Source organism: Mesoplodon mirus (assembly GCF_964341445.2).
Source record: "Mesoplodon mirus genome assembly, chromosome: 11".
NCBI classification, from domain to species: domain Eukaryota; kingdom Metazoa; phylum Chordata; class Mammalia; order Artiodactyla; family Ziphiidae; genus Mesoplodon; species Mesoplodon mirus.
The window spans coordinates 30,488,846-30,503,621 of record NC_138987.1 but is presented as its reverse complement, the minus strand read 5'-3'; positions in this window follow the sequence as shown (position 1 = coordinate 30,503,621).

Sequence of the window (14,776 nt, the reverse complement as noted above, 5' to 3'; positions counted from 1 at the left end):
TCGGTACGCGGGCCTCTCACTGCTGTGGCCTCTCCCGTTGTGGAGCACAGGCTCCGGACGTGCAGGCTCAGCGGACATGGCTCACGGGCCCAGCCGCTCCGCGGCATGTGGGATCTTCCCGGACCAGGGCACGAACCCGTGTCCCCTGCATCGGCAGGCGGACTCTTAACCACTGCGCCACCAGGGAAGCCCCAACTATAAGATTCTTAACTGATAAGAGGGAGATTAGGATGTAAAGGGAGAATAAAGTTATCTCAGAGTAGCAAGAAGAGGGATTCAGATTACCAGGGACTGAGAAGAGACATCCGGGCTTCCCTGGTGGCGCAGTGGTTAAGAATCCACCTGCCAACGCAGGGGACATGGGTTCGAGCCCTGGTCCGGGAGGATCCCACATGCCGCAGAGCAGCTAAGCCCGTGTGCCACAACTACTGAGCCTGCGCTCTAGAGCCCACGAGCCACAACTACTTAGGCCACGTGCCACAACTACTGAAGCCTGCCCGCATAGAGCCCATGCTCTGCAACAAAAGAGGATACTGCAGTGAGAGGCCTGCTCTCCACAACTAGAAAAGAGCCCCATGCACAGCAACGAAGACCCAACGCAGCCAAAAATAAATAAATATTTTTTTTAAAAAAAGAAGAGATGTCCCTAGCAGTGGAGGAGAAGCAGGGATCCTACATGCCTCTTGGTGGCAGTGCCCCAAGGAGATGGCAAGGCCTCAGAGGGATGGAGGGGTAACCTAGGGAAGTGGCTGCCTGGCCGGGGTTGGGGAAGATTCCAGCAGCAAAAAACAAACCATCATTCTGTAACTGAAGCACAAAAATTGGTAGACAGCACCCAGATCTGAAAGGACCACATGAGAGTGACAATAGCCATCTCTGCAGAGGCCAGTATGGACAGTAGACTGAGGACCCCCAAAATGTGGGTCCTGCATGAGGCCACATAACCTTGCCATGACTCCCAGGAAGAGATATGAAAGCTCCAAGAATGACTGTGATAAATTTCCTGTCAACTTGGCAGAGTAGGAGCATGACATGAGAAATCAAGCTGATTTGTAGAAAATCATTTTTCTGTACACATGGCTGTGTGGTCTGAGATTCATAGCAGCTAAATAAGCGTGATAAAGAGCTTGCCTGAGGTGGAATTAAGTTTTGAGTACTGGAGGAAACGTGAGCACGGGAGCAGAGTGTGGGGGATTGATTGGTGGGGAGAATGCTCAGTAGGTGAATCTCTCCTTGACTGTTGGGGAAGGGAAAGTGGCTTACAAACTCTTCCACTACAAGTGTTTCTGCCATGCAAATTAGCCTATATGTGATTGTCTAATAGAGAAATGATGTCAGTGATAGGCAAAAGTTGTGTTGACTCATATGAAATTTTACCCAGTAGGTTAATGTTTTCTTCCACGAAATTTACTCCACTTTGTTCCACTAAGTAACAACAGATGAATGGCAACATAGATGCACACAGCTGAACACAGCAAGCCACAGAGAAATACAGTATTGTATAGAATACTGATGATTCATCCCATGTTTTTCTCTTGCCTTGATTTAGCCATGTCCTCGGTCTAAGAGGTGGAATTCTACCTCATTTTTGTATATTGAATTCTTGTCTTCATAAATCAATAGCCTCAACCTGTTCTTTATTTTTTAAAAAATTTTGATTAGAGTACAGTTGATTTACAATGTTGTGTTAGTTTCTGCTGTACAGCAAAGTGACTCAGTTATACATATACATATATCCACACTTTTTTAGATTCTTTTCCCATACAGGTCATTAGACTATTGTATAGAGTTCCCTGTGCTATACCGTTGGTCCTTATTAGTTAATCTATTTTATATATAGTAGTGTGTATTCAACCTGTTCTTATACCCTTTACATCAAGCTAGCTTCACTTTTTTTAAAGTAAAGCCCAATATTTAATTACTTATTTCATTTTTTAATATTTATTTATTTATTTTGGCCGGTCTTAGTTGCGGCACTCGGCATCTTCACTGCATCATGCAGGATCTTTAGTTGCAGCACGTGGGCTCTTAGTTGCGGCATGCATGCAGGATCTAGTTCCCTGACCAAGAATGGAACCCGGGCCCTCTGCATTGGGAGCGCAGAGTAACACCCACTGGACCACCAGGGAAGTCCCTAATTACTTATTTCTTTATAGGGGTTAAACTTGTCTTTTAATTGTATTTTTATTAGGATTGGGGTTTTTCTGTTGTTGTTAGTGCTGTGGTTATTAAGTTGCATACGTTTTAAGTGGTCTGGCTCAACCAAATATTTTCCATAAGACGTTGTTTTAACTGTGCTTCTTTGCAGAATGGAGATTTTCCTGAACATACATATGGATTCTTTTAGAACTGCCTGTAGTTCTTGCAGTAGCCACCAGCTGGCATCACCAGGGGGTTGCCCCAGGCAAATTTGCTTTCCAGTAATCCTGAGAGGTTGGGGTCAGGGAAGTTCCAGGTTGGGTAATGGCTGTTCCCACACCTTGCCTCTTCTCACTTGCCTCAATCTTGTCTGCTAACTATTCTTACTTAAAAATCTAGCTTTGGGCCTCCCTGGTGGCGCAGTGGTTGAGAGTCCGCCTGCCGATGCAGGGGACACGGGTTCGTGCCCCGGTCTGGGAGGATCCCATATGCCGCGGAGCGGCTGGGCCCGTGAGCCATGGCCGCTGAGCCTGCGCATCCGGAGCCTGCGCGTCCGGAGCCTGTGCTCCGCAACGGGAGAGGCCACAGCAGTGAGAGGCCCGCATACGCAAAAAGAAAAAAAAAAAAAAAAAAAAATCTAGCTTTAAGGACAAAAGACTTGCTCTTCCCTCTTCTGCCTTGAGTTCATAACACATGTCATTTATGAGTATTTTCTTTAGAGAGTTCCTACCAGAACTTTTTTGGCCTTGATTAACTTATGAAGCAACTCCTAAATCCACTTTTCTACCCTGACCCTTCTCTAAGTGCTACCATCTCAACACAGCAACCCGAGGAGTGGCTGGTTTATTCTTTATCAAATGCTAAAGAATTGTGGAGATGAGTCCTTTAAAAGCACATTGATATCTCTGAGTAATATGCAGCACAACTCAGTGCCATCTTTCTGCCCTTTCTTTCCATCTCCACCCTCCTATGCTGATGTTGCCGTTATAGCAAGTACCCTCCAGGTTTCTGTCACTGTTCACTAGGTTTTCAATTTATACTTGACAACTGTTTTTCCTCTATACACTTACTTTACCACATGAACACTGTATTTATTAATTTATAATATCTTTATTGAAGTATAATTGCTTTACAATTGTGTGTTAGTTTCTGCTTTATAATACAGTGAATCAGCTATACATATACATGTATCCCTATATCTCCTCCCTCTTGCGTCTCCCTCCCACCCTCCTTATCCCACCCCTCTAGGTGGTCACAAAGCATCGAGCTGACCTCCTTGTGCTATGGGGCTGCTTTCCACTAGCTATCTATTTTATGTTTGGTAGTATCTATAAGTCCATGACACTCTCTCACTTCGTTCCAGCATACCCTTCCCCCTCCCCGTGTCCTCAACTCCATTCTCTACATCTGCGTCTTTATTCTTGTCCTGCCCCTAAGTTCTTCAGAACCATTTTAGATTCCATATATATGTGTTAGCATAGGGTATTTGGTTTTCTTTCTGACTTACTTCACTCTGTATAACAGACTCTAGGTCCATCCACCTCACTAAAAATAACTCAATTTCATTTCTTTTATGGCTGAGCAATATTCCATTGTATATATGTGCCACATCTTCTTTATCCATTCATCTGTTGATGGACACTTCGGTTGCTTCCATCTCCTGGCTATTGTAAATAGAGCTGCAATGAACATTGTGGCACATGACTCGTTTTGAATTATGGTTTTCTCAGGATATATGCCCAGTAGTGGGATTGCTGGGTCGTATGGTAGTTCTATTTTTAGTTTTTTGAGGAACTTCCATACTGTTCTCCATAGTGGCTATATCAATTTACATTCCCACCAACAGTGCAAGAGGGTTCCCTTTTCTCCACACCCTCTCCAGCATTTATTGTTTGTAGAATTTTTGATGATGGCCATTCTGACTAGTATGAGGTGATACCGCATTGTAGTTTTGATTTGCATTTCTCTAATGATTAGTGATGTTGAGCATCCTTTCATGTGTTTGTTGGCAATCTGTATACCTTCTTTGGAGAAATGTCTCTTTAGGTCTTCTGCCCATTTTTGGATTGGGTTGTTTGTTTTTTTGATATTGATCTGCATGAGCTGCTTGTAAATTTTGGAGATTAATCCTTTGTCAGTTGCTTCATTTGCAAATATTTTCTCCCATTCTGAGGACTGTCTTTTCGTCTTGTTTATTGTGCAAAAGCTTTTACGTTTCATTAGGTCCCATTTGTTTATTTTTATTTCCATTTCTCTAGGAGGTGGGTCAAAAAGGATCTTGCTGTGATTTATATCATAGAGTGTTCTGCCTATGTCTTCCTCTAAGAGTTTTATAGTGTTTGGCCTTACATTTAGGTCTTTAATCCATTTGGAGTTTATTTTTGTGTATGGGGTTAGGGAGTGTTCCAATTTCATTCTTTTACATGTAGCTGTCCAGTTTTCCCAGCACCACTTATCGAGGAGGCTGTCTTTTCTCCATTGTATATTCTTGCCTCCTTTATCAAAAATAAGGTGACCATATGTGTGTGGGTTTATCTCTGGGCTTCCTATCCTGTTTCAGTGATCTATATTTCTGTTTTTGTGCCAGTACCATACTGTCTTGATTACTGTAGCTTTGTAGTATAGTCTGAAGTCTGGGAGCCTGATTCCTCCAGCTCCGTTTTTCTTTCTCAAGATTGCTTTGGCTATTCGGGATCTTTTGCGTTTCCACACAAATTGTGAAATTTTTTCTTGTAGTTCTGCGAAAAATGCCATTGGTAGTTTGATAAGGATGGCACGGAATCTGTAGATTGCTTTGGGTAGTATAGTCTTTTTCACAATGTTGATTTGTTCCAATCCAAGAGCATGGTATATCTCTCCATCTGTTTGTATCATCTTTAATTTCTTTCATCAGTGTCTTATAGCACATGAAATTTCTTTCATCAGTGTCTTATTTTAAATAAATATATTGCCTTATATTGCACAATTATCTACTCCTTTGGAATCCTTTATTCATTTCTTTAATTTTTTTCCCCATGCAAATGGTACTTTCTACAAAAACCCTACCCAGATTCATCTTAACCAGAAATACTCAGCCTTCTCCCCATACTCTGATAGTCCTTGTCCTGCATCTATATAAAAGCACCTAAATGCCAGGGCAGTGAGAGCAGGAGAGTATGCTGGGCAACCCACAGCCTCTGGAGTTGGGAGAACTTGGGTTTGCTTCCTGCCTTTTCCACTTTTTTGTTTTGTTTCGTTTTGTTTTTGCAGTACGCGGGCCTCTCACTGTTGTGGCCTCTCCCGTTGCAGAGCACAGGCTCCGGACGCACAGGCTCAGCGGCCATGGCTCACGGGCCCAGCCACTCTGTGGCATGTGGAATCTTCCCAGACGGGGGCGCGAACCCGTGTCCCCTGCATCAGCAGGCAGACTCTCAACCACTGTGCCACCAGGGAAGCCCCTTTTCTGTTTGTTTTGTTTTGTGTGCCTTTTCCACTTTTGAGGGCAAGTTATGAGGCCTTAACTACTTTGGGCCCCAGTTTTCTCATCTGTAAAATGGGACAGTGATATCTACTTTATACGGCTGTTGTGAAAATTAAATCACATACCTATGGTTCTTAGCACAGTGCCTACTATAGTAGTTCTGTGTCTGGCACATATTAAGGACTGAATTGATCTTGGATATTATTAATATTATTTAGGGTATTTATCCATTCATTCACTCTATAAATACTGTGGGGTGTCTTACTTTCTTTGGGTTGCTATAACAAAATACCACAGACTAGATAGGTTGTAAACATCAAAAATTTATCCCTCACAGTTCAAGAGGCTGGAAGTCCAAGATCAGGGTGCCAGCACAGGCTCTGGGGAAGGCCCTCTTCCCACTTGCAGACTGCCAGACTTTTCACTGTGTCCTCAGGTGGTGGAAGGGGTTAGGGAGCTCCTTGGAGCCTCCTTTATAAATCACTAATCCCACTCATGACAGGGATTAAGAGTTCAACATATGAATTTGGGGTCAGGGAGGGGGGAGACACACACAAACATTCCAGCCCATAGCATGGGGCTTACTCTATAGAGTGGACTGAAATGTGTCCCCCCAAAATTCATAAGTTGAAGCCCTGACCCCCAAAGTGTCTGTATTTGGAGGTAGGGGTAGGGTCTTCCTGGAAGTATTTAAGGTTAAATGAGGTCATAAGTATAGGGCCCTGAACCAATAGGATTAGTGTCCTTATAAGAAGAGACACCAGATAGTTCTCTCTCCCCATCTCTCCATCTCCCTCTCTCTCTCTTCTTTGCCTGCTTGAGGAACAGCAAGGAGAGAGTAAGTGGGAGAGTGAGAGGAATAGCGATGCAGACCAGATTCCACGGCCAGATAGCTTGTGTAAGGTCTTTGGAGTTTCTATAATAATTGGCTGGATTTTGTAGCAAGTATAACATTTTTTTCAGTCCACAAATCATGGTCCAAAAGTAACTGTCTTTATTTTTCTATAGCTAAACGTAGTTTCTATCTTAAGGTCTCAGTCTGCTCACTGGTTGAAAACTGGTCTGGTCAATTCCAGATTTCCTTGGTCAATTCAGGATTTTCCTGTCATCCCAAGTTTAAAATCAATCAATTCTAAAAAAAAAAAAAATCTCCTTTTCTCTGCTTCTCTCTAGGGTAGCATTTAAGTTCCCAGATATTTAAAGGACAGTGCAAAGGAGTGTTGATCTGTCATTCCTTACTTGCCAACACTGACATCTGCTGAATGTCTCATCCTGTCTGGTCCTCAGATGTCGTTATCTCTCCGGGATGGCGTCTGTTGAGATGCCCACATCCCCATCTAGTCCTTGGTCACAATCTCTTGTGACATTTTGCACATGCTGTACCCTTTGGCAAAACCCCTTGGTTAACTGGTTTTCTCTTTCAGCTAACCCTAAGGAAGCCCTCTAAGGAAGAGGGGATGTCTAGAAAAATCCAGCTCTTCTCTTAGCCAGCAGGATGCTTGGCAGGGCTCCCCAGGCCCTCTCTGTCCAATGGCATCCCTCATGGGCTTTTGGGCTGGGTCACAGTAAAGTGGTAATGGGACTTCCGTGAGGGGTCAGCCTCCAGATTTCAGATGGAAAGTTGGCACAGTCTCTTCTACTCTCAGATCACTCTAAGCTTATCTAGGAATCTGGAGTTAATCCAAAAAGGGTAGGTGAGATATTATCTTCTTATTTTAGAAAAGATAGATAATTATCTTTCTCATTCCCCTCATACGGCACTCATTTTCCACTTGCCCCCTGCCAGGATACCAAAATCTGCAGATGCTCAAGTCCTTTCTATAAAATGGTGCAGTATTTGCATATAACCCACACACATCCCCCTGTATGCTTTAAACCAGCTCTAAATTACTTACAATTCAAAGAAATGCTGTGTAAATAGAAGTAAATACAGTGTAAATTATATGTAAATAGTTGCCTGTGCACAGCAAATTCAAGTTTAGCTTTTTGAAACTTTCTGGAGTGTTTTTTTGTTTGTTTGTTTGTTTGCGGTACGCGGGCCTCTCACTGCTGTGGCCTCTCCCGTTGTGGAGCACAGGCTCCGGACGCGCAGGCTCAGCATCCATGGCTCACGGGCCCAGCCGCTCCGCGGCACGTGGGATCTTCCCAGACCGGGGCACGAACCCGTGTCCCCTGCATCGGCAGGCGGACTCTCCACCACTGCGCCACCAGGGGAGCCCTGGAATTTTTTTTTTTTTTTTTTTAATATTTTTGATCTGCAGTTGGTTGAATCTGTGGATGTGGAACCTGTGGATACGGAGAGCCAGAGAGCCTAAGAGCCTGCTGTATGTTCCTCCCCCAAGTGCCTGCGGCATCAATGGAACAACAACAAAGAAACCAAGTATACCAGAACCAGGAAGAGAAGCCCCTTCCTCCTTCAGTTTCCCTCCAGCACCCTCTACTGGCAATGTTTCACATGGTGCCAGTGGCGAAGAAGAAATCCTTACAGAGTTTAGTTCCATTAACACAGAGGAAGCACAAAAGGTGAATTTGGAGCTGAGAGGCAGTAAGTTGATAACTGACATGTGGATGATGTACAGCGTTCATGTGATCAACTGGGTGTTATCACAGTCTGTAGAAGAACATTGATTGAGAGTCTGTTGGGTACTGGGCACTGTGGCATGTGCTAAGGGTATAATGAGGAATATGATAGACCAAAATATCTGCCCTCCTGGAGTTTGCATATGCGATTGGGGCAGGCATAGATTGCCTGACAATAAATAAGTAAACAACCAAAAAAATACAGATAACAATCAGTGCTATGATAAAAGTAAAAAGGGGACTATAATAGAAACTAAGAAGGGGTCCTTTTTAGAATGGGTTGACAGGGGAGACCTCTCCAAGGAGGTGACAGAAATTATGAATGACTTTGAAATGGGCAAAAAAGATTACTAGGTCTCTTGTCTGGGGCACCCTTCAAGTTATTCTCTGCCTGTCATTATCTTTAAACTATTTTACAACTCTGTAAATTGTAGATAAACAATGCAGTGCAAAGGAATGTTAACTATGGACATGTAAGTGGATTTTTCCTGTGAAAGTTAAATTGATTTCCCTCCCCCCAACCCTTCTGTAGAAGTGTTTTGCATATATTAAGCAAATTTACTTTTAGCATTCCTGATGGCCTACATGTATAACTGCTCTTTGGAATCTCCTTTTATTTCATTGTAACATCGTACTGGTTCCCTCATTAATTAACAAGGTTAGTGAAATCTTTGACATGTGTTCATTTTATATTCATATGAGAATGACATTAAAAAAATGACGATCCTGGGGGGAAGGCAAAATGGGTAAAGGGGGTCAACTGTATGGTGATGGATGGAAACTAAACTTTTGGTGGTGAGCACACTGTAGTATATACAGAAGTCAAAATATAACATTATACACGTGAAACTCATATAATGTTATAAACCAATGTTACTTCAATTTAAAAAAAGATCCCTAACACATTTAAATTCAATCCCCCCAAAGACTCCAGTGCTGGGGGATTACTCAGCCAGGGACTACTAGCCTAATATTCACATCACATCAAGACTGAGGGAGGGACTTCCGGGTAAGATGGCGGAAGAGTAAGACGCGGAGATCACCTTCCTCCCCACGGATACACCAGAAATACAGCTACACGTGGAACAACTCCTACAGAACACCTACTGAACGCTGGCAGAAGACCCCAGACCTCCCAAAAGGCAAGAAACTCCCCACATACCTGGGTAGGGCAAAGCGGAGAGATCCCCACACAGAGGATCGGTGCCGAGCGGCACTCACCAGCCCGAGAGGCTTGTCTGCTCGCCCGCCGGGGCGCGCAGCGCTGGAAGCTGAGGCTCAGGCTTCGGTCAGAGCGCAGGGAGAGGACTGGGGCTGGCGGCGAGAACTCAGCCTGAAGGGGGCTAATGTGCCACAGCTAGCCGGGAGGGAGTCCGGGAAAACTCTGGAGCTGCCGAAGAGGCAAGAGACTTTTTCTTCCCTCTTGGTTTCCTGGTGCGCGAGGAGAGGGGATTAAGAGCGCTGCTTAAAGGGGCTCCACAGACGGGCGCGAGTCGCGACTGAAAGCACGGAGCCCAGTGACAGGCGTGGGACGCTGGGGCTGCTGCTGCCGCCGCCAAGAAGCCTGTGTGCGAGCGCAGGTCACTGCCCACACCGCCCTTCCGGGAGCCTGTGCAGCCCGCCACTGCCGGGGTCCCGGGATCCAGGGGCGGCTTCCCTGGGAGAACGCACGGCGCGCCTCGGGCTGGTGCAACGTCACGCCGGCCTCTGCCGCTGCAGGCTCGCCCCGCACTCCGTGCCCCTCCCTCCCACCCGGCCTGAGTGAGCCAGAGTCCCCGAAGAGGCTGCTCCTTTAACCCTGTCCTGTCTGAGCGAAGAACAGACGCCCTCCGGCGACCTACACGCAGAGGCGGGGCCAAATCCAAAGCTGAGACCCAGGAGCTGTGAGAACAAAGAAGAGAAAGGGAAACCTCTCCCAGCAGCCTCAGAAGCAGCGGATTAAAGCTCCACAATCAACTTGATGTACCCTGCATCTGTGGAATACATGAATAGACAACACATCATCCCAAATTGAGGAGCCAGGAGTCAGTGCTGTGCCTCTGAGGTGGGAGAGCCAACCTCAGGACACTGGTCCACAAGAGACCTCCCAGCTCCACATAATATCAAACGGCGAAAATCTTCCAGAGATCTCCATCTCAACACCAGCACCCAGCTTCACTCAACGACCAGCAAGCTACAGTGCTGGACACCCTAAGCCAAACAACTAGCAAGACAGGAACACAACGCCACCCATTAGCAGAGAGGTGGCCTAAAATCATAAAAAGTCCGCAGACACCCCAAAACACACCACCAGACGTGGACCTGCCCACCAGAAAGACAAGATCCAGCCTCATCCACCAGAACACAGGCACTAGTCCCCTCCACCAGGAAGCCTACACAACCCACTAAACCAACCTTAGCCACTGGGGACAGACACCAAAAACAACAGGAACTACGAACCTGCAGCCTGCAAAAAGGAGACCCCAAACACAGTAACATAAGCAAAATGAGAAGACAGAAAAACACACAGCAGGAGAAGGAGCAAGATAAAAACCCACCAGACCTAACAAATGAAGAGGTAATAGGCACTCTACCTGAAAAAGAATTCAGAATAATGATGGTAAAGATGATCCAAGATTCTATTTCCCAGATCCAAAATCTTGGAAATAGAATAGACAAAATGCAAGAAACAGTTAACAAGGACCTAGAAGAACTAAAGATGAATCAAGCATCGATTAAAAACACAATAAATGAATTAAAAAATACTCTAGATGGGATCAATAGCAGAATAACTGAGGCAGAAGAACGGATAAGTGAGGTGGAAGATAAAATAGTGGAAATAACTGCTGCAGAGCAAAATAAAGAAAAAAGAATGAAAAGAACAGAGGACAGTCTCAGAGACCTCTGGGACAACATTAAACGCACCAACATTCGAATTATAGGGGTTCCAGAAGAAGAAGAGAAAAAGAAAGGGACTGAGAAAATATTTGAAGAGATTATAGTTGAAAACTTCCCTAATATGGGAAAGGAAATAGTTAATCAAGTCCAGGAGGCACAGAGAGTCCCATACAGAATAAATCCAAGGAGAAATACGCCAAGACACATATTAATCAAACTGTCAAAAATTAAACACAAAGAAATCATATTAAAAGCAGCAAGGCAAAAACAACAAATAACACACAAGGGAATCCCCATCAGGATAACAGCTGATCTCTCAGCAGAAACTCTACAAGCCAGAAGGGAGTGGCAGGACATAATTAAAGTGATGAAGGAGAAAAACCTGCAACCAAGATTACTCTACCCAGCAAGGATCTCATTCAGATTTGATGGAGAAATTAAAACGTTTACAGACAAGCAAAAGCTGAGAGAGTTCAGCACCACCAAACCAGCTTTACAACAAATGCTAAAGGAACTTCTCTAGGCAAGAAACACAACAGAAGGAAAAGACCTACAATAACGAGCCCAAAACAATTAAGAAAATGGGAATAGGAACATACATATCGATAATTACCTTAAATGTAAATGGACTAAATGCTCCCACCAAAAGACACAGAGTGGCTGAATGGATACAAAAACAAGACCCATATATATGCTGTCTACAAGAGACCCACTTCAGACCTAGAGACACATACAGACTGAAAGTAAGGGGATGGAAAAAGATATTCCATGCAAATGGAAACCAAAAGAAAGCTGGAGTAGCAATTCTCATATCAGACAAAATAGACTTTAAAATAAAGACTACTAGAAGAGACAAAGAAGGACACTACATAATGATCAAGGGATCGATCCAAGAAGAAGATATAACAATTGTAAATATTTATGCACCCAACATAGGAGCACCTCAATACATAAGGCAAATACTAACAGCCATAAAAGGAGAAATCAACAGTAACACACTCATAGTAGGAGACTTTAACACCCCACTTTCACCAATGGACAGATCATCCAAAATGAAAATAAATAAGGAAACACAAGCTTTAAATGATACATTAAACAAGATGGACTTAATTGATATTTATAGGACATTCCATCCAAAAACAACAGAATACACATTTTTCTCAAGTGCTCATGGAACATTCTCCAGGATAGATCATATCTTGGGTCACAAATCAAGCCTTGGTAAATTTAAGACAATTGAAATTGTATCAAGTATCTTTTCCGACCACAATGCTATGAGACTAGATATCAATTACAGGAAAAGATCTGTAAAAAATACAAACACATGGAGGCTGAACAATACACTACTTAATAACGAAGTGATCACTGAAGAAATCAAAGAGGAAATTAAAAAATACCTAGAAACAAATGACAATGGAGACACGACGACCCAAAACCTATGGGATGCAGCAAAAGCAGTTCTAAGAGGGAAGTTTATAGCAATACAATCCCACCTTAAGAAACAGGAAACATCTCGAATAAACAACCTAACCATGCACCTAAAGCAATTAGAGAAAGAAGAACAAAAACATCCCAAAGTTAGCAGAAGGAAAGAAATCATAAAAATCAGATCAGAAATAAATGAAAAAGAAATGAAGGAAACGATAGCAAAGATCAATAAAACTAAAAGCTGGTTCTTTGAGAAGATAAACAAAATTGATAAACCATTAGCCAGACTCATCAAGAAAAGAAGGGAGAAGACTCAAATCAATAGAATTAGAAATGAAAAAGGAGAAGTAACAACTGACACTGCAGAAATACAAAAGATCATGAGAGATTACTATAAACAACTCTATGCCAATAAAATGGACAACCTGGAAGAAATGGACAAATTCTTAGAAATGCACAACCTGCCAAGACTGAATCAGGAAGAAATAGAAAATATGAACAGACCAATCACAAGTACTGAAATTGAAACTGTGATAAAAAATCTTCCAGCAAACAAAAGCCCAGGACCAGATGGCTTCACAGGCGAATTCTATCAAGCATTTAGAGAAGAGCTAACACCTATCCTTCTGAAACTCTTCCAAAATATAGCAGAGGGAGGAACACTCCCAAACTCATTCTACGAGGCCACCATCACCTTGATACCAAAACCAGACAAGGATGTCACAAAGAAAGAAAACTACAGGCCAATATCACTGATGAACATAGATGCAAAAATCCTCAACAAAATACTAGCAAACAGAATCCAACAGCACATTAAAAGGATCAGACACCATGATCAAGTGGGGTTTATTCCAGGAATGCAAGGATTCTTCAATATACGCAAATCAATCAACGTGATACACCATATTAACAAATTGAAGGAGAAAAACCATATGATCATCTCAATAGATGCAGAGAAAGCTTTCGACAAAATTCAACACCCATTTATGATAAAAACCCTGCAGAAAGTAGGCATAGAGGGAACTTTCCTCAACATAATAAAGGCCATATATGACAAACCCACAGCCAGCATCGTCCTCAATGGTGAAAAACTGAAACCATTTCCACTAAGATCAGGAACAAGACAAGGTTGCCCACTGTCACCACTCTTATTCAACATAGTTTTGGAAGTTTTAGCCACAGCAATCAGAGAAGAAAAGGAAATAAAAGGAATCCAAATTGGAAAAGAAGAAGTAAAGCTGTCACTGTTTGCAGATGACATGATACTATACATAGAGAATCCTAAAGATGCTACCAGAAAACTACTAGAGTTAATCAATGAATTTGGTAAAGTTGCAGGATACAAAATTAATGCACAGAAATCTCTGGCATTCCTATATACTGATGATGAAAAATCCGAAAGTGAAATCAAGGAAACACTCCCATTTACCATTGCAACAAAAAGAATAAAATATCTAGGAATAAACCTACCTAAGGAGACAAAAGACCTGTATGCAGAAAATTATAAGACACTGATGAAAGAAATTAAAGATGATACAAATAGATGGAGAGATGTACCATGTTCTTGGATTGGAAGAATCAACATTGTGAAAATGAATCTACTACCCAAAGCAATCTACAGGTTCAATGCAATCCCTATCAAACTACCACTGGCATTTTTCACAGAACTAGAACAAAAAATTTCACAATTTGTATGGAAACACAAAAGACCCCGAATAGCCAAAGCAATCTTGAGAACGAAAAATGGAGCTGGAGGAATCAGGCTCCCTGACTTCAGACTATACTACAAAGCTACAGTAATCAAGACAGTATGGTACTGGCACAAAAACAGAAAGATAGATCAATGGAACAGGATAGAAAGCCCAGAGTTAAACCCACGGACATATGGTCACCTTATCTTTGATAAAGGAGGCAGGAATGTACAGTGGAGAAAGGACAGTCTCTTCAATAAGTGGTGCTGGGAAAACTGGATAGGGACATGTAAAAGTATGAGATTAGATCACTCCCTAACACCATACACAAAAATAAGCTCAAAATGGATTAAAGACCTAAATGTAAGGCCAGACACTATCAAACTCTTAGAGGAAAACATAGGCAGAACACTCTATGACATAAATCACAGCAAGATCCTTTTTGACCCACCTCCTAGAGAAATGGAAATAAAGACAAAAATAAACAAATGGGACCTAATGAAACTTAAAAGCTTTTGCACAGCAAAGGAAACCATAAACAAGACCAAAAGACAACCCTCAGAATGGGAGAAAATATTTGCAAATGAAGCAACTGACAAAG